Raw genomic sequence first — 20,456 nt, forward strand, 5'->3', positions numbered from 1 at the left:
ATATTCCTGAAGTCACGTTTATTTATCACGTGTAGTGGTAATTATCCCTTTCAGACGCCACTTTATACTGTTGACTGAAGACTTACTTTCACCGCATTTCTTGCATCTTCAGATTCATATAAAGTGTACAGCTGCTGGAAAGATTAAGAATTTTCAGTTCTTTAGTGAGTTTTGTCAAGTTTACAGAATGTGCACTCCACTCAAGAACTCACAAAAGGAGCAACATAAAATATGAGAACATCAACTATTTCGTGTACTGAAAAGCTTGAAAAGCACTTATCCAACCACATGAAAATTATGCTTGGTGCATGATATTGTGAAAAACATTGAAAGAAGTGAAACCACTACATACAACAACATACTGACGCCAAGCAAGGTCACCCAACCGTGTACCTTCCCACTCATTTTACTCAAACATTTTGAACATGTTATCCGAAATTGTAGCACGATTCCAATCATAAGTGTTTCAAGACCTATGCGACACATTTTAAATATCATTACTTTCATCGGTGCTTTTGCTGTTGGTGCACTATCTTGGTGTACACAACTGTGTACACAGCGTCTGAAAGGGATAAGAGACTTTCATTGCTTTGGCTATATGCCACATGCCCCGATATCGTACCACTTTGTTATGGTTACTCGCGATTGCTATAGCGCTCGCTTGCTAAGGTCGCGCATGAGCACCGAGGCATGACGACGACTGTATGACGCCGACGCAGTGGCTATGGAATGACGAAGAAGACCATCGAGTCTTAAATTGTAGACACATTTAGTTGGACGTACGCGACAAGCCGACGTAGGCTGCAAGGCTGCGGGAAAGACGTGCGCATGCGCGCAACGGAACGCATGTATTTCGCGGATGCATGCGCACGCCCGTAACAAGATGCTGCGTGCGTAGCGCGCAGCTGGTTGTGTGACGCACAAGCAAGACGTAAACAATACATATAGCTAACGCCGCGGCTTGACTCGGATGCTTGTGGCCGTCACCATGGCTTCCGTGACCATCCGGCGCGCCGATCACCGATAGCACGCCATTAGTGAAACTTACTATTGACCCTTTTCGTGGCGATCCCGTGGGGGCTGCCATGTTTGATCACGTGGTGACGCGTCCATTGCTTGCCTCAACTGCCTCCGTTGCCTCCTTGTTTACAATGAAAGTGTATGACGCCGGCGTGGCTTAGAAAACCTCTGTTTTCGGAGATATCGTAGACGGTGACTAGGTGGACGACACGAAGCTTTGATCACAGCTTCAGAGAACACGCAAAAGCGCTTTCGGAGCTGATTAAGCTATGTCCGAACGGCGCAAGCAGCGTATATGGTGCTTGTTCTAAAAGCGGGGCTAGATATGTATTCCAAGCTATCCCAGCTTTCCGATTATGAATTCAGTCAGGATTAGTGTGTTTTACTCTTTGTTCTTTATTCGGCAAATATTCTGAAGCAGTGGCCACTATCTGATTATTTTCTGCCTAATCACTCGCGGGTGCGCTCAGTTCCGATTGATTTGTTCTTGCTGCGCACAATGCTTGAAACGTAGCTGTTTTGTACATTGTAATACCTTGTAGCTATTATATATTACAGCTAGTAACTCGCTTACTCTTGTGGACCGTCACGAAACATTCAGCTTCGACCTTTCGTGCGCCATAAGTGTAGTCCGTCATTTATTGTGCGTATACAGTGCGCATATATTAAGTGTGCACCCATTCACTTATTCTTGATACGTAGGCGATAGAGTGGGCGTAAGTTTTCCTGCCATTTGGGACAGATGTGTATAGATTACGTGCGCGAAACTTACTATGACAGGAAGCGGCGCTACTCCCATTGTCATTGTTTAACGAGTGGTACTTACTCATGCCGACGTTCTGGGGATGAAACCCTTTCTTTGAAGGTTAGCGATACAAGGCTGGTGGATGAGCAAATTTCTGTATCCTCGAGGAAAGCCGTACATCACGAAGTGCCGGTAACACGTTCGGACAGTTGCAGCAGCGGTCCGCGAACTTGGCCACACAGATTCATTCTATTCCTTAACATGCCAGTCACTATTTTTGCAGCCAACTACTGCACACGTCTTCAATCCACATGATTCAATCTAGCATGATTGGAGCACAGTGTGTTAGCGAAAACTCGGTTGCATTTCTGACAGCTGATCGCACAGAAGCAAGGTAGAAGCGGTAATGGTTTCTTATTTGTGCGCGGTCGCTGAGGAGAGGTATGGCGCGTAGGGAGCCTACATGCAAAACGGCGCTTGCATGTAGGCTCCCTAATGGCACGCCGCCGTGAGCGCCATCTCGTTTCTCTAAAGCAAACTGCTCTTGGTGGCGCTGAGAAGCATCCAAAAACGCTTACACCTCGTATCTGACATGTCTAGTTGAGCAAACCTTATCATGGCGCATTAAACTAAAAAAAGTGCTGTGGTGCGCTTCCTTTGCAACCTACGCAACGTAAATGTATTTGGTACGACGTATACGCATGAGCCACACATGATCCACGGCTAAAACGGTCTTATGACGTTGGCATAACGACAACGTGACAACCACGACATGAGGGCAATGCGATGACGACTACGGTCGATGGCGTGACGACCATGGTATGAAGACAGCCTTATGAAGCGGGCATGACGACGATGACGTGACAACGGCAGCCTAATCGCGATTGAATGATGAAAACACGATTTCCGTAGAATGACGTTCTAGGAATGACGTCGATTGATTACGACCATGACGGCTTGACGACTACGGGACGACGATACTGGGGACGTATTCTCGGACGATCACTTTCGGCGATAGTATCGCCTTCGCGTGACGTATTGCTCAACCAACCAATCGGCTCACACGATTTTGCTCAACCAGCCAATCAGCGTGAGCTTGATGGCCGAGGCGATAGCATCGCCGGAAGTGGTCGTCCCAGAACACGTACCTGAAGCGAGGACGATAGTGAAACGACAGCGTTACGACGACGGCATGACGAGTGTCGGATGATGAAGCTAGAATGACGGCGATGCAAAGACCACGACGGCAATACGACCACGAGCGCATTCCTAGTGGCCCAAGCTATTCGGCAGCTTGGACCACTGGGTCGAGGTCGAAGCAGTGGCGATGACGGCATGACGAGACTATAAAATATCACCAAGCTGGAATGACGACAATGGGATTACCGGAATTACCACGATGACATCACGACCAGGAGCCTAGTAGCCCAAGCAGGTAGACAACTTGGGCCACTGCTTCGGCATAGGAAGCTAGGTAGCTAGATAGATAGACAGATAGACAGAGAGACAGACAGATAGATAGATATATTAGATTGATAGATTAGATAGATAGATAGATAGATAGATAGATAGATAGATAGATAGATAGATAGATAGATTCAAAACGGCTCGAGTAGGCGAAAAATGCTGTTCGCATTAAAAAAACATCCATTTTAAACACGCAATACTTGAGCCAGGGTTGCCAGCTTTGACTATTAATAGTCAAATTATGTGACTTCTCGTCAGACATTGCATCGGAAATTTACTTTTGGTTAAGCGGCTATTTTTCGGATACATTTCTTCTTTCTGAAAGCTAACCCCTCCACCCTTTACAACATGTCTCCCCTAGAACTATTAAATAACTTGGAGTACGCTTAAACTTCGCCTTTAAGAGTGGAACGCGATAGCGTTATTGGACGCCATTGACGCCGACGCCGACACCGTATTTTTTGTGACATAGGGCCCGATCAAAATTTAGAAACGCTCAATTTTCAACACTCCCCTCAATGTTGCCTAGAACCAAAGTACAGCGAAACACCATCAGAATTGGAGGACGCTTAAACTTCGCCTTTAGGAGTGGAACGCAATGGCATTCAAAGATCCCTGGCTGCTTATCACACTTTTTTCTCGTATATTCAAATTACAATCCGACGCTATCACGCCTGTAGGTTGTGGTGAAGCCGCACTTAACGATTTTTCTGACGAATTTTACTTTGAGAAATTGAATTTTTGTTCATTAACGCCTTGCGCCACGCGAAGGGCCCACGCGGTCTGGGTGGTTCGGGATGATGTGGTTCGGCATGATCATTTCCGTCAGACGCCGATGCTTAACGCCGACGCTGACACCGACGCCAAAGCCTACGCCGGATTTCCTGCGACACGGGGGCTCTTAACGCTGTCGCGTTAAAAGCTATGCTGAGAAGGGGGCCCCCACCAGTTCATCATTTTACAGAATGATCGTTTGTAGCTGTTCCTCGCATGCCAAATTCGGTAGCAGCAAAAATGTCGCAAATCATTAGTTGGACTGCCAGAGTACGCTGCTTTGCTGATAAATTTGACAAAGTATTATAGTTCACAGTTCATTAAATTCCTGTTGGCCAGGTGCAGCCGCCATCTATTGTACTGCAATTTGGCTTGTAATCTATTGTGTCGTTTCTTTTATCGTTAACGTCCCGGCCTTTCGCATCTTATTTATCCCTCTCCCTCCTGTATTGTGTTGTGTTGTTTTATGAAATTGTCATTAGGTACAACAATTCTAAATACATGCCATTACTCAGCGTGATTAGTGAGTGATGCTATTTGTGTGTTATCTCCGGCCCCTTTAACCCTGTTTTTCCCGAATAAAGTTATTTCTCTCCCCCCCCCCATCTCTCTCTCTCTTACGTGAGGGACTTTTTTTCTTTCTCGCTTGAAGAAAAATAAAAAAAAGTGCACTTGTCCTAAGGTCCGCATTTACCTTTCATTTCATTTCATTTATTTACTCTCAAGGCCGTACAGGCATTACAGAGAGGAGTGGAAATATAAAAAGAAAAAAAATGCTAAAGATGCAGCACATGATCCCAGATAGCCGACTTGAACACATCATGATCTGTGATAGTGACGATGGAGGCGGGAAGGCGATTCCAGTCTTGACTTGTTTTCGGGATGAAGGCTTCGAGGTATGCATTGCTTTTACATTGAGGCACCCTAATCTTCATTCGATGATCAATATTGATCAATGACTTAAAATTAAATGCCAAGGGATTAAAAATTTGCCTGCGAGCCTTCATTGCTGCACGCTTAGAACTGACACTTCGGTGTGAGTGCTGGGAAACAGTGAAACACGACATCCTTTGGCCACTTAAGTGTACACGTATCCAAATGCCTCCTCCAAACTCCGGATATAGCCACAATAAAGCTTCGGGGAGAGTAACCTTGGCTTCATAAATATGCCTTGGCAAGAGAAAATTTTATTCAGCGCTTTTTTGCTGTCTTATTCAGTGGATCTAGCGCAAGCCTCAAGAGAAATGTTGTCTTTCCGCTTTCCGTAAAAGAAACTAACGCGTAGATTTTCTTACGGAAAGTTATTTTACTTTAATTGGAATCACGTCATGAGAAACACCGATTTTTGGGTTATTTAACATCTTTTTCTTTTGCCTACACTTCGGCTACTATGGAGGCCAGTTTGGTGATCTGGAGTGATCTGGAAACCATGAATACCGGTTGGCCTCAGGGAAATAAGCGAACCTTACTGGTTGTATATCATTTTTATATAACTATGAGTGAGCTCCTGCTGGAGCTAGGCCCTCATTCAGAATTGAACGATAGGTACACTGCGTTTATGTGGGTGCAACTTCTTTGTAATTTTCCGGTTGTCATCGAGTATAAATAGGGTACGATTCCTTTGCCATTTCGGAATCTCTTCACTGACTTCACTATTTCCGGGGCTTAGTATTCGGGCTACTAAGATTCCTGTCGTCTACGGGACTTCACGATAAACTTCAAGAACGCCGAACTCTACCGATCTGCAGTGTACGTGGTTTGTTTGTGCTGGTCTATTTCTCTCTCTCTCTCCCTTTCACTCTCTTTCTCTTTTTATCCCCCTCCCCCTACCGTGCAGGGTAGCTCACTGGAACTACCTCTGGCTAACTTCCTTGCCTTTGTTTGCATCATTTCTCTCTCTCTGTTCCTAGCGATGATTCATGACAGACGCCGGCGTTTGGCTGCGGGTTATGATCGACGCCCATGGTCATACGGTCACTTCGGTTCTGGCACTTTCGTCAGTAGCAACCACCTTTTATATTGTAATTGGTGTAGAATTGGCATCGACAGAGCAAAAACACTTGATCTGTGTGCGGGTTCCAACTTAGCTGGCGGATAAGCGGTAAAATATTCCTGTAGGAATAGCGGGAATGCGCCTTGTTTTCCAAGACAGATATTTATTGTAGCCCCAGAACCGAAGAGGGCGCGCACTATTTTGCAAGTCGGCAATTGCTCGACAAACAAAAACACGTTAGTCCCTCTAGTAAGTCATTACGGAAACCCTAACGATGCTGGACAACCAGTTGCCTTCAAAAACATTTCAGTTTCGCCCATAATCCGAAGCAGTGACGCGATATCTGGCGAAATTTAATGCGCAGTAAACCTTGTACTGTTTTGCGCGGCGTTGCCTGCACGAAACATTCGAAGATATTCGCGAGCAACTTACTTTTGGAAAAAGCAAAGTGTGAATAATAAATTTCAGCAAGTTGCGCTTCCAGGTGACTGAGAAGTCGACGAGAAGCGGCTTTCTTTCTTTCCTCTTAGCTACTCTGCCTTCGCCACGAATCTCCACTAAAACAGCGCTGTATATGTAGTAGAGATACGTGGCACTATAGCTTCTGATTGCAGGATTGGTTGGTGGAGGAGCCGTGATGAGCGTAAAAAAGGCCTCAGTCCATTCTTTTAATCTAAGCGCTGACCACGTGCCCCACCATCCAGCAAACCCGAGGAAATGCTGCTAGCAATCGTCGAGATTTTGTACAGAAGAAGGAAACCTAATGCAGAACAGCCTCTGCAAGCTTGCAAGCCGAGGTGCGAGAAAGCGATGCAGGCGCTTGCGCCAGCTCTATCGAGTACACAGCTGTAAAATTCGGGTGGCCGTCAGACAACCATAGCGGCTGCTGACCAGTGGCATTGCACTCTCCGCATGAACTGTCCAGCATTTCAACAAATCAGGCAACAGAGAGAGAGGGAGAGAAAGGCGGAATGGCTGAGAGGTAGAATCTGCGACTGCAATCTGCTGGCTCAGAGAAAATCCCGCGGGTCTGCTTCGGAGACCCTCCTCCAGCTTACGCTGTGACTGTGCTCCGTGTGCCGCGCAGGCCTGTGGCTTTTTCTTTTCTTTCGTTGATTTCCAAATTTTTCGCAAAACATTTCCGAATTCGAGTGAGTGACACCGGCTCTAGCGGCGGACATCAAAACGAATACAGGAGTAGTCCTATACCAGCAGTCGCTTTAAGATGCTTTGCGTAACATCCATTCTCGCAATAGGCGGGATCTTCGTTTTTTTTAATTTCGTACATTTATTATATTTGGTCCACTCCAATGATGGACATCTTGTTATGTACCACTGGGGATGTGTTCATTCTTGGCCGATCCGGGTATACACAAGTGACGCAAGGGATAGCTATGTATAACACCGTGTGACTCATGGCTCCCTTATCTACTAATGCCTTAAGACATATGGGACAATTTTGTTCTTATTTAGGCTATCATCTGTATTATACGAAATAATTGGACGTGGGAGTTACGGCGCCTATGTTTTTTGGGCGAAAACTGAATCCCTAAATGTATTCTCATATGTATCGTGCTTATCTCTGAATACATCTGGCCTCACCATTCTTCCCTCGAAAAACCTAACCTTCGTCATGGTGACGTCACTGCGTTGACGTCGCACAGTGCGCATCCGGATGAACTGCTGTTTGCAATTCGGCCGTAGCTTGTGATCTGTGTACTGCTTAACAATAAATTTTGCATGATGTTACTTGTTGCGTATTACAGAAATAAAAGCCACTATAATGCATCACGTTTTGTTTTACAGCTTATAGACGTTCGCTTCACTAAAGTGTCGCGTCGCACGTATTTCAATATGAGCATTTGATCTGCGTAATTTTTGACGCGAAACATCTTTAAGAACTTATTAAAGGGGGTTGCTTGCTGAAGCAGAAGTAACGAAAACGTGTTACAGCGCTATGCCTCCATATATTCGCAACCTACTACCCACGCACCTATATTTGGTATTGTTGTGTAGAGGAAAGAAGCCATTACTCTATCAGATATGTGTTGAATGCACAGATGGAGCATTGCTGCGCCACGCATGTTGCAATCGGAGCTAAATTTGGTCTCGCGCATGGCGTTCAGAGAGGCCGTCGTAGCCTACCGGTACGTTCGTCCATTTGAGCAAGGAATGGTCGCGTTTGAGAGAGCTGACTATGCCATAGTAAGCATAACTTATCAAACTCAAGCTGATATTCATCAGGAGTAGTAAGGCCGACAAATATTCAATATGTTGCAAAAATGTCCTGCTTGCTCGGCTATGCTTTGAAAAGGTATTTGAAAATAACCTCTAAATACTTGTATTGGAACACTCTTGTTAGTTTAATGCCATTCAAAGAATAATAAAAAGAAAACGAAGGCGTTACGTTGGCTAGTAAATGATGTAACTGTTTTAGTGTAATATTTTCATGCAGGACAGTATCATCGACATAAAGCCCGATTTTTGGTGAGGTGTTACGCGGCAAATCATTTCACCAGAATGAAAGAAAACAAATTGAATGAAAGAATGAAAGAAAACAAAATGACCACAAAGAAAACTCGTGATCGAAGAAACATGACGGGGGTTTAGTATGACGCACAATTTGACAAGGAAGTTAGAATATAGTACATAATTAAAAGATTTAGAAATTTTGATGAAGATATCGTCAACATTATTAATCAAGTCCAGATAAGAAGAAACGCCATCAACAAGATCGACTTACAGTGGTGTAGCCCCGATGAATACCCTGCTGAATAGAGGTTACATTGTTTGATTCAAGGAATTCTAGGATGTGATTGTGAATATGCTCTGCCATTCTACAGGAGTGAGGAGTTAGATGTGCTGGTTTGTAATTAGAGAGCAGCTATCCCCTGATTTGCACAATGGTTTCTAGAGCTTTAGCTGCTCTCCTTCAGAATGGAACTTGGCCAGAGTCTAATGATTTCTGGAAAATAACCCTAGGGTAGTCCCATGTTCACAGGGAAAAGCGTACAGGAACGAGTTTGCAATACCGTCAGAGCATGTGGGCTTTTTTTCTGCCAGATTCGCGATTAAGGTTAGCGCACGATCAGTACTGACAGAAATGTCACAGATCGTGTTAGGCGGGGCATCATGAACAGCCTTTGGAGTATTGCTGCTATCAAGTGTCAAGATCAACTGAAAATACGCGTTAAAAGCGTTAGAAATAACAACCGCGTCGTTAGTAATGGGGTCATCAATAGAGAAAGAGGTATTAACGTTGCGCTCGGTAAAATAGAAGTCCAGAACTTACGAGGATTTGATTTAAGCAGCAGAGGGAGCTGCATCTAAAAGTAAGATCCTTAGCGCATTTAGTTCGAGATCAAAGTTGTTCCTTGGAACGGTCAAACGAAGCGCCAACTTTAGGATTATACTTTTTTTTTCATTTATATAGTCTCCTTGTTCGAAATCACGCGGTTCACCCAAAGAAGCTTCTGCTTTACCTTCTCTGTTATCAAAGGAACATGATTATCGATGCGTGGCTTCAATAAATACTCAAAATTTTCAACACGATCATCGACACTAACATAGTGCTGAGTGTCAGAAGTGATCAGAGACATTGCCAATGCCTTGGTAATAGTCATATCGTCAGCTTTATCAAAATAACGAAATGTGGAATAGGTGAAGCGCTGTATTGGAGCCGGAGATGCAAGATGCACAAGAACTACATTGTAATCAGAGATCCCATCTAAAATTTCGCACATGAAATCTAAATCAACCAGAGTGTCGGTGACACCAAGCTTAATACAGAATTCCGTTGAGTGTTCTTATGAACTATTCGGGAAACACATACTGATAATGAAAACTTAATTAGGTCTCTACAAGTGAAAACATTAGTGGGGGAGAACGTGAGGGAAGGCCGGCAAATACCGGGAAGACAAAAATCATCAAGGAGGATGAGATAACTGGAAAATGTTGTCGAACAAGTTGCTAAGGCTATCAAGTGGGCGGTGGATGGCAGAAATTGTAAAATTTTGCTTATGTAATAGAAGCTTGCACCGTACCAATTCTACATTAAAAAGGCCCACTAAAACCTTTAACTTGAAATCTGACTGCAGAAATAAAGCGACACTACCCCATTTTTTTATTCACACGGACATGCCGGTCATCGAAGTAAACAGGAGGAGTGAATGATTACTCACGAATGTCTCCATGAAGCCATGTTTCAGTGATGCATATGACCTAAAGGGCACACGAAGTGAACAACGATAGAAAGCACGGAAATTCAATTATCATGTTTCTGGCACTCAGGTCTGGAAGCGCAATATCTGTTGTGAATTGAAAAGACTGCAATCGTGCAGATAAGGAATATAGCAAATGATCGCGTGATTTCCGAACGAGAACTGAAGCCTTTAGAACGAGAACCTTTAGCAGGCTCTTCGACACGTCATCCGAATCACAGCGACAGTTCGCTATAAATTGTCGAGCTTTGTCGAGAATTTCTGGAGGTGGCAGTTGAGAAATTGATATTATGGTAATTACTGTGTACTTTACTAACTTCGTACTCAGGGCTGTTCAATCCCATTAGATCTTCCTAACCAAACATATCCCACGACAATCTGTCTAGTTCTTTTTTTTTCTTGCTGTTGTTGCGACGGCCCGCCACATAATAAATCACCTGTAATGACCGCTGATGAGCACGCAGCTTCTAAGCCAACCAGCGATGTATTACCGTCCGCGTCTCTTCTCGTTCATTATGCCATCTCGAGTGCAGCTTCCTGTTCTGTACACGTTCGCTAATGGCGTCCCGGCTGTCTTTTACGCGCGAGATTAACAGCCATTTGCGCAGTAATAAAGGAACTACTTCCTTGGTGGAATAGCGGGATCTATTTCCGCTAGATATTGGCGTATACGGCCTGTTATCGCCCTGGAATGACAATGGACAACGCCTGCCGGAATTCTTTCTCTCAATAATCTGCAGTCGAAGAGACTAATGGTCCGTTGTCCGCGTTTTATTTGCGCGTTACCTGCCTTAAGATGTCGCCTTACCAACTAGCTCGGATACAGAGCCGAGTTCAGACTAATGGTGTGACGTTTCTTGTTACGGGTTCTGCTTTCCCCAGACATAAACGTTTCCGCTCATCCATTTGGGCCTACACTCTCGAGATGAAAGACAAGGCAAGAAGGAAAGTAGGTTTTCATGTTAATTAGTCTCTTACGGCATCATGAATTTGTTCAGTGCAGCTTCGCTCATTGTTATTCAGATTGCGCGGATACTGAAACTAAGAGCCTTAATGCCTTCGATATTATAAATTGAGAAGACATGCAAGATCACGTTGTAGTTGAGACAGAAATCTTATGAAGACATCCACTTGAAAGATACTTTGAGTATAATGCGCGCATGAACTGCTTAGATATAGGAAAGTGAGAGACATAATAAGCAATAAGGGAAAGCCAAGAAGATTAATAATGCTCAGCATGGTTGGCTACCCAACACTGGAGGAGGGGAGAATGCGATAAAAATTATAGAAGCATAGAAAAAAGTTACAGCATGCCTATTCTATCAAGCATTCAGAATTCTGTCCAAAGAAACTACGAAGGATGGTGAATGTGACGAACCACAACGGTGTTTTTGTGGCTTTATGCATGGCAGACACACGAGGCCATGGTCTTCTCCGATGTTGAATGTCTGCCGTGTGATTGGCTGACAAGGGTGCGAAAGGCCGCACCAAAAGCAATCACTCGATAACTACTTAAGTGCTTTCTTAGAACCGCATTTGTTGCGATTGGAACTGTCTGTAATTTGAATTAGAAGTGAATTAACGTTCGTAAAAATGTACGCCTACGTGGCAGAGACACAGTATAGCGCGCATATCAACCAGTGAGACCGGATAAAAGTTGTAGATGCATGTATGAACTTAATTTGTGCATGCATTGGTTGCGAAATGTGGTACATTCTGATTGGTTAGTTTCTTGGTACGAGCATCAACACTATGGTGACGCGCCCCATTTACGATAATGATATCGAATTGTTCATTTATTCCCCTGTAAGCTGCGCGTGCACTCTTGCCGGCAGATTTGTTGACAGTAATATCGCACTGCAACGCCGACAAATTTTTTTGCGGTCTCTGTTCATGAGGTGATGGGACTATATGGTCCGATCTCCGACACCACTCGTTCAATCACTTAACCCAGACGTTTAAGCGATTTAATTAGCTTCATATACCGAGGGCCACAAGTTCAGATCCTTCCGACGTCTTGATGTGAGAGCAGTTATACTTTTCGCAGTTAACTTTATCTTGGCAGAATACCCACCCCATCAGAAGTGGTAGATGTGTAGATGTGTATATTCGGCTGGAGTACACGTCGTGCGACAGATGCAGTAAGTCTCAGTTCGTTCCTGTTGCTGAACGAAGACCGGCATACATGCCAGCCGGAGACATTTCAAAGACAGTTAGTAGAAAGAGAGACAGTGGGCGCGATTGTGGAGAAAAAGAGGCACTATTTTCAGGAGCCCTTTGGGAATCGCGACTCGGCGCCTTCGGGAAGGGGAGCGGGACATAAGAAGCAATATAAGAAATGCATTAATACAGTAACCAACTAATAGAAATGAGCGGGGAAGCTGGATGCTCCAAAACATCGCATTATTTCCTGGAGATAAGAAAGGCGTTCAGGCATCGAGCCGGGAAAGGACGACGAAGGGCGATTTTCCTATGGTAAAGGAAGTTTGATCGCATTTGCCGAAACACATCGTTTATGACATTCTTGTCCCAAGACCTGCCTTTCCCAGTTGCCGTAGCAGGTAACACTCCTTGAGCAAAGATAAGAAGTCGAACCAACTTGAGGAAATTGCACCATGTTGTAAATGACATGTCAACATCGGATAATTTCTAAATCCCTTCTGCCAGTATAAAGACATTTCCCTCACGGATTGTTGTATTAGACTGGGACATCATTTATTACTTAGCGATATTTCATTCCCTCCGCTCACCTTATAGGTACGAGTGCTTGTGTCTAACGCCCCATAAAAACTGAATCCGCATTTTGTAACGTTACTTTCTCCAATTCTGTTTATTTTGTATAATTAGTTCCACAGAGTGACGTTTTAGGGGGCTCAACGTTCTTAATCCTGCGTCATTTCTGGCGAGCGGTAACAGCGGCGTTTTTGTCAGCTCCGCTATCGAGACGTCTATTTTCCAGCTTTCCATGACGTATCCATCTATATTTAAAGCCTAATATCATTCCGTTAGCGCTGCAATTATGCGGAAGCTGGAGGCGCAGACGCTCCGTCGGCGCTACTGCAATTGCCGTGCTGTTCCGCTGAAGGCGCAAGCCCCGCTAGTGTGGGGTGGGTTTGAGGGTCTGCAGAGACCCAGGGTGCGTTTGGATGTGAGAACGACTAAGAGACGTGGGTGCACCATCCCCGCTACGCTCAATCAGCTCGGCGGGTGAAAAATGGCAGCGTTATGCTACCGGAGTAAGATGTGCAGGAGTTTTGATTCCGCCGCTCGCCAATGCGCTTGCTCTGCACCCTTGAAGGGGTACTGACATTAAATTTTCGATTACTCATTTTCTTCCCCTGGTAAATGAAGCTCCTGAACTTCTAAATTCTTGAGAAAATAGTAGCGAGCCACAGAGCGTCGTCAATAATTTAATACAACAGCTTTTCTACAGCCGGTTTCGATTTCGTTTCCAAAGAGGATACTGTGCCATGACGTCACGGTACAATGTGTGGTCACGTGGGAGCTGGACATTGCGGCGGTTTGGTACTGGCGCCGGCTCGCTCGGTCGCCTCGTATGCGGCTACTCGTTGTGAGGCCCGATGTAGCAGTATTGCGGATGACTGAGTGAGCCAGAGCGAGTGTCAAACCGTCGCAACATCCAGCTCCCACATAGTGTGTCGTGACGTCACGACACAAGACCCTTATGGACACGAAACTGAAACTGGATGTAGAAAAGCTATTATATTTATTATTAGAGGTGCTGTAAGGCTTGTCATTATTTTTTCTAAAGTTTACAGGTATAGACATTTCGTTCACCACAAGAAATAAATAATCGAAAATGTCATGCCCGTGCCCCTTAAGGATGCCGCGATTCCACTCGCCCTGCTCAACGTGTGCCGCATGCTGCCGTGCTCTCTGCCTCCACTGCTTTCCCTCTATGAAACAGGCTGTCGCTAGTGCTTCTCCTCTCCTCATGGCTGTTAGCACTGATTCAAAGCGCAATGGTCCGACGAAGTTCGCTGAGAAACGGCCAGCTGAGGGGCTGCGCTTATGCGATCGAAGAGGACCACGGACAAGTAGACAAAAGAGAGAGAGACAGAGAGAGAGAAGAAAATAGAACAATGCTGTGTGTCAGCCTGATTGCAAAAATGTTCTGTGCATTATTTGGTAGCTTCATAAATGTTGCAAACTTAAATTAATAGCTTTCATTCCATACCGTCTCGTTGGCTTTGTCTCGAGTGGCTGTCATGCTACGCAGTGGTCGTGGTAAGCTGCATCGTTTAAGTCGTGGTTTGAGTCTTCAGTTGAGGCACGTACGTTTTCCTATGTTGCGATCAACTCACTCTCTCGCGCACAGTAAATTTTATAAATACGAATCGACGGATTGTCAAGAATATACGAAATTGACTTTACAACAGTGTTCAAACGTACGTGCTACGTGCAAATGCGTACTTTCGCGACATATTTTCAGTGCACAGATGAGTTACTACGTTGTGTAGACCGTTGGACAGCGCATCTAGTGTCTTCTGTACACGAAATTAAATTGTAATGCACAGATGCGTGTCCTCTTCGTATATTTAAGAAATATCAAACATGTATTGTTTTGAAATTTCTCATTGTAAATGCAGCCAAAACACGCACTATGCATTCACGCTGAACCAATCCCAACGAACAGTATCAGTAACGAGCCTCTGCCTCACATCAGCTACGAAAAATTGATGTATGACGCTGCAGCCGGCGCGGAAACTTATATCTTGATATCACTATCAACTTACCATATTGGCGCTTACCAACTTACCAACTTACCATTTTGGCGCTTTCACTGGCGCTAGAGGCATGGTCGAGTCCCACTGATGCAAACACGGAATAAAAACAACATGCGTGCATAATTTGGGGCACATGGCCCATTTAAGCTTGGTCGATGGTGTCTTAGTGAGGTGACGAATGGTATGTTATCAGGTGACGGTGCGCGTACAGGAAAGGCTAAAAAATTTTCATTTTAATGTGACCTACTAGCCGCACTTTGTTCAATGAGTGAAGCACGAATGTTCTTAAGAGCGGCTCCGATTTTCCTAAGAACATGGTTGCGAAATGGAGGTTAGAATCGAGAAGAAGGAAATGAAAAAAAAAAAAAAAAGATAACCATTCCCGTTATGCCCCATACGAAGTTGCTTTCCCGCATTAGTAGTGCACGTGCAAAGAAACCTGCTTTGAGATTGTGGAGTATAAAAAAATGATTGGACAGCTGATTGGTAGATGCGATAATAGTGTAATAGTGATTGGTAGCCTAAAAAATATATAAAAAAGTCAAAGGACTAGAGAATTGGGGACATCGCCGTCGCCGCGCAGTCAAGGTGGTAAAAAAAAAAGGAATGAGAAAAGGAAAATAAAACAATTCATTGACGATTGCGCTACTCCGTAACACGACATTTGAGCGTGGCTCTATACGTGTTTCCATTTCGTGATTTATTGGCTGGCGCGTACAATCTGTCTCGTGCGGCCCGTTGGAGACGGAGCGAAGCGTTGCAAAACAAGTAACACTTAAGCACATCGATAGCGGCGAGCAGAGTTGACGATTATCGAAAATCCGATCTGCGGGTCAAGCGCGTCGGCTGTTATACATGACCCGTCGAAGGTTCCAGATTATTCGCTGGTGCCCACGTGGCTTCCAGAAAGCGCTACAGAATTCGTGTCGCGCATACAATCAGATTACAAAAAGCTTTCGTGACAACAGCCAATGGATAGAACTATCGATGACATTAGAAAACTTCTGATACATGCAGACACGTCGTGCGTCGAGAGATAACGTTTAACATTTGTTAGCCGATGCGCGGCCGCTGGAAAAAAAAAAAAAAAGGTGCGGCCTGCCGCGTCCATCGAAAACGGTGTGATCCGCCGCGGCGCCACGGGCCGGGGGCTGTTGTCTGGCATCGGCATAGCAAATGCGTCAGGAACGCGCTTGGAACGCCGTCGCGCGTGCAAGTTGACGCGTTCCAACCCCGTCAGCTAGCGCCGTTTGGCCCAGCCAAGCGGCCGACAATGCAACTACGGCCGTCACGTTCGCTCCCATACCAGCGCGCCCGACGCGAGTGTGCATCGAAAACGGTGTGATCCGCCGCGGCGCCACAGGCCGGGGGCTGTTGTCTGGCATCGGCATAGCAAATGCGTCAGTAACGCGCTTGGAACGCCGTCCCGCGTGCAAACTGACGCGTTCCAACTCCGTTAGCGCCGTTTGGCCCAGCCAAGCGGCCGACAATGCAACTACGGCCGTCACGTTCGCTCCCATGCCAGCGCGCCCGACGCGGCAGGCCGCACCATTTTATTGCGATAGCAATTATATGGACACTCAAAAGCAGATTTCTGCCGTCGGCGTCGGCGTCGCCGTCGCCGTCGCCGTCGCCGTCGCCGTGAGGTTCCGTATGACGTCAATGGAGATGAAATCGTCGCCGCGCGCCGAACGCTGTATGTGCGAGTGAAAGGGCGCGAGGGACGCGCGCTTTCACGGGGAGTGAACGCACGGCGGAGAACAAACGCGCTTTCTGCTCTGTGCTCCCTTAATTAAGGGCTGCAGAAGTAGGCGTCTCTTTCCTCCTCTACAATCACCATATATGTAGAGCAAACGTGTAGCTGCCCCCACCGCAGAGGCCTCCAGTTCCCATCGCCATGGAGCTTCCCGGGACTTCGAAGAGGCGTTCGCCTACCTGCGCCCTGCAGCAGACGGCCGCCTGCCTCCTGGAGGAGACCACCACCTCCTGGTGTTCGTCGACGGATCGGTGGTACCGGACACCGGCTCTGCCACGGCGGCCTGCACGGCACCAGCCCTGCAGAAGAGCAGGCAGTGTCGACTGCCCAGACACGCCAGCTCGACTGCAGCGGAGGTGGCAGGCCTCCACCTGGCCGTCGACTTACTCTCCGAGGAGCTTCCTGAGGTACCGGCGGCCATTCTCTGCGACTCCAAGGCAGCCCTCCTCGGCCTGCAGAGTCCAGAAAGCGCCAGCCTTGGAGTCGCACTGCTGTCTACCCGGCTGACAGCGCTGCAGGATGCAGGCCACCCGGTGTCCCTGCACTGGATCCCCGCCCACGTAGGGATCCCGGGCAACGAGGCCGCCGACACCCTGGCGAAGGACGCCCACCACACCACTGTGCCCCTCAGTCGGGCCGTGACGGAGGGCGACTTCACAGGGCTGCGGCTGCGGCGACACCTGGCGACCTACCACCCAGACAAACGGGTGTCACTGGGACGCCCCCCACGTCCACTCCCCCAGCGAGGCCTGGCTCGCAGGGAGACCTCGGTCCTGCTGCGGCTTCGCATTGGCTACAGCTGGATGGCAGCACGCAGCCACCGACTTGGACGAGCGACGTCCCCGGCCTGCAGTTCCTGCGGGGAGCCGGAGACCGTCGAACATCTCCTGCTGGCCTGCCCGGCGTACCTCCAGCAGCGGGGCCCACTCCTGCAGGAGTTCCGCCGCTTGGGCCTCCCCTCTGGCAAGGAGGAAGATCTACTCTTCCCCGGCCGACATCACCTTTCTGCACTTCGAGGCGTCGTGGAGTACCTTGACTCGTCAGGGCTCTCCGCACGCCTCTAAGGACATTTTTGCAAGCGAGAAGGCCTCGCGGCCTCCCATCCCATCCCGGGCCTAACAGGCTCGGCACAACACCCCTGCAGACTCAGCAGCACTCTACGGCCTACCACCTCGGCCGATACGTGCCGCCAATGCCTGCCGGTTTGCTACGCCTAGCCATGGTGACTCCACTCTATCCCTTCTTTCGCTCCCACTTACCCCTCCCCGTTGGCGCTGAGCCGTGCTCCCTCAAGGGCTGCAGAAGATAGCGTCAACCTTTCCCTTTCCTCAAGAACCACTTACTAGAGCAAACGTGCCTTCTTCCGACGCACGAAAGGCCGTGGGGGGGGGAGGGGGAGGGAAGGGAGGCGATGTTTAGCTGCGGCACCAAGTGCCTATTTATATCAGAGGCTCCGGCAACAGTCACCAATGCCGCACGCATTTTGAGCGAACGCGGGCAAAACGCCGACGGCGTCGACAACAGTTCTGCGTGTTTCCGGTGCTGCTGCATGTCCAAATTTATACAGCTGATAGAGCTGCTATCATTACTCCGTATAGCTCTCTTCAAGTTTGCTATCGCAATTGATGCTTCACCTTTCAGGTGAAACTGCGACAACTTTTTTTTACAATTATAGGGACATTTGAGCCGGATTTCTGCCGTCGGCGTCAGCCGTCGTCGTCGCCGTCGCCGTCGCCGTCAGGTTCCCTATAGATACAATCTTCGCCGCGCGCCGTATGCCCGGGCGGAAGCGTGCGGGGACGCGCGCTATCGCGGAGAGCGAACGCACTCAATCTCCCACGCGCAAGCAAGGAAGCGGAAGCCAGCGCCGGAGGGAGCTGGGGGGGGGGGGGGGGCGCACTTATACTCTGCCAGCAACCGCGCTCGTCGCTCGCTCGCACCGTCGCTTATCTCCACACGGCTCTGACCTTTATGCGCCGTGCATTCGCCGCTCAGTTTCCGTTGAAGCGATAGACCGCACGTACCTTCGCCCGCTGCTTTCTGCCAGCGTTTTGACAGTCGTTGTCTGCAGTCATTAAGTGTTATCTATTCATGTTTGTCTGTGCGCGCTCACACCACGCTTGTTCATTCAGTTAGTAATAGTCGGGCCACATTTTCCAACGCACGCTACACATGCAATGCTGCCCGGATCGGCAGTGCAGCGCTACAGGTGTGTCCCTTCGCACGCGCTGCCCATGGGAAGCGCTTCTCATGAACACCACCGTTTCACAGGCGCCTTCTCGTGGTCATCGAGTCTCTCTTCATGTCGGTCTACTTACGGCGCAGCACACCTGCTTACTTAATCAGCTCATGTTTACTACAATTCATATTGCTACCAAAGCCGCTCACCTTACTTCGTATGACATTGCTGTGTTGCTATCGCATTCATTGCTTCGCTCTTAGGGCGAAACTGTGACATTTTATTTTATCCAGCGGCCGTGGCCGATGAAACGCAGTGACCGAAGAAAGGTAAAAAAGTGAACAGACGACCGGCTGTAGTCTGACACCATCTCCTAGCCGTCGTCGGCACTGCGCTTTTCTCTTTGATCCTTCGCTGTTGTGCTCGTTCGCTCGGTTACACCGCCGTCATCTCTAGCGCCTCGGCGGAATCTGTACAAGTAGGGAGACTACTCTTTGCCGCATATAGAAGGCAACACCGTTATCAGATCAATCGGCTCTCCTCTATTTATCGTATATCTTGTTCTGTGGTTGGGCCTTCCGCTGTATGCCCCGAGCGTTGTGGGCACGCACAATATAAGCGCATTACCATTCCTGCTGAGATACTGTTTACATGATTTGGTCTGAGCGGTAAGCATCAAGCTAACGTTATAAAATACTGCACAGGGCGCCAAGGTGGGGGGGGGGGGGGTGCATGCATCCCCCTTTGCATGAAACGACGTGCGCGAAAACACCCATTATGCTGCCTCCCCCCTCTCTTCTCAACCCGATAAAACAATCTGGCAACAGGACTGTTGCGCGCTGAAAAACGCAATACGGCGACGGTTACCCGCCAGTCTCATCTCTAGCACCCTCGTGCCATAGGAAAAAAAATCGGGTATGCTGTGTCTGAGATGCAGGCGCAGCGGGGTTCGTGAAACGTCTTGCGCGTGCTGGAGACCATAGTGTTTCCTATAATAATTGCCAGAGGCAATTGCGCGCTAGCGTCTACCGAAGCTGCGAGCATGGCGGTTAAGCCAGCATGGGAATGATACACGGATTTGCCTAAACTGTACGTCTGGTTTTAAACAGCCTCGTAACTTTGGGAACTGATCATTTTCAACAATGCACTGTGTCTTGAAAGAATCTCTGAATAAATAGACACGAATAAAACAGCGTGATGGCCAGATTTGAACACAGGACCTCCGAGCGCTGGAGCTTGATTTTGAAACCATATGCCACAAACGCATGCGTGGACAGGCAGCACAGGACGCCCTTACGAATTTATCGCGGGCATGCGAGCGCTTCGAGACAATTGGCGCGTTTTGATTTGACCACCTCCACAGGTGAAACCGCTGCAATTAGCAGTAAATATGCATTTTAGCCAGTGTTGTACACGTTCCTCTAAAACAGGAACGAAAGCTCGTTTCTCGTTTCTTAGCAATATTGAAACGAGTTTCCGTTACAAGTTCCTTTTTAATGCAAAAGGAACGCGTTCCAGTTACACTTCGAACATGGGAAAGTGTCCTTACATTGA

This window comes from Dermacentor silvarum, chromosome 2, assembly GCF_013339745.2.
Source record: "Dermacentor silvarum isolate Dsil-2018 chromosome 2, BIME_Dsil_1.4, whole genome shotgun sequence".
NCBI lineage: Eukaryota > Metazoa > Arthropoda > Arachnida > Ixodida > Ixodidae > Dermacentor > Dermacentor silvarum.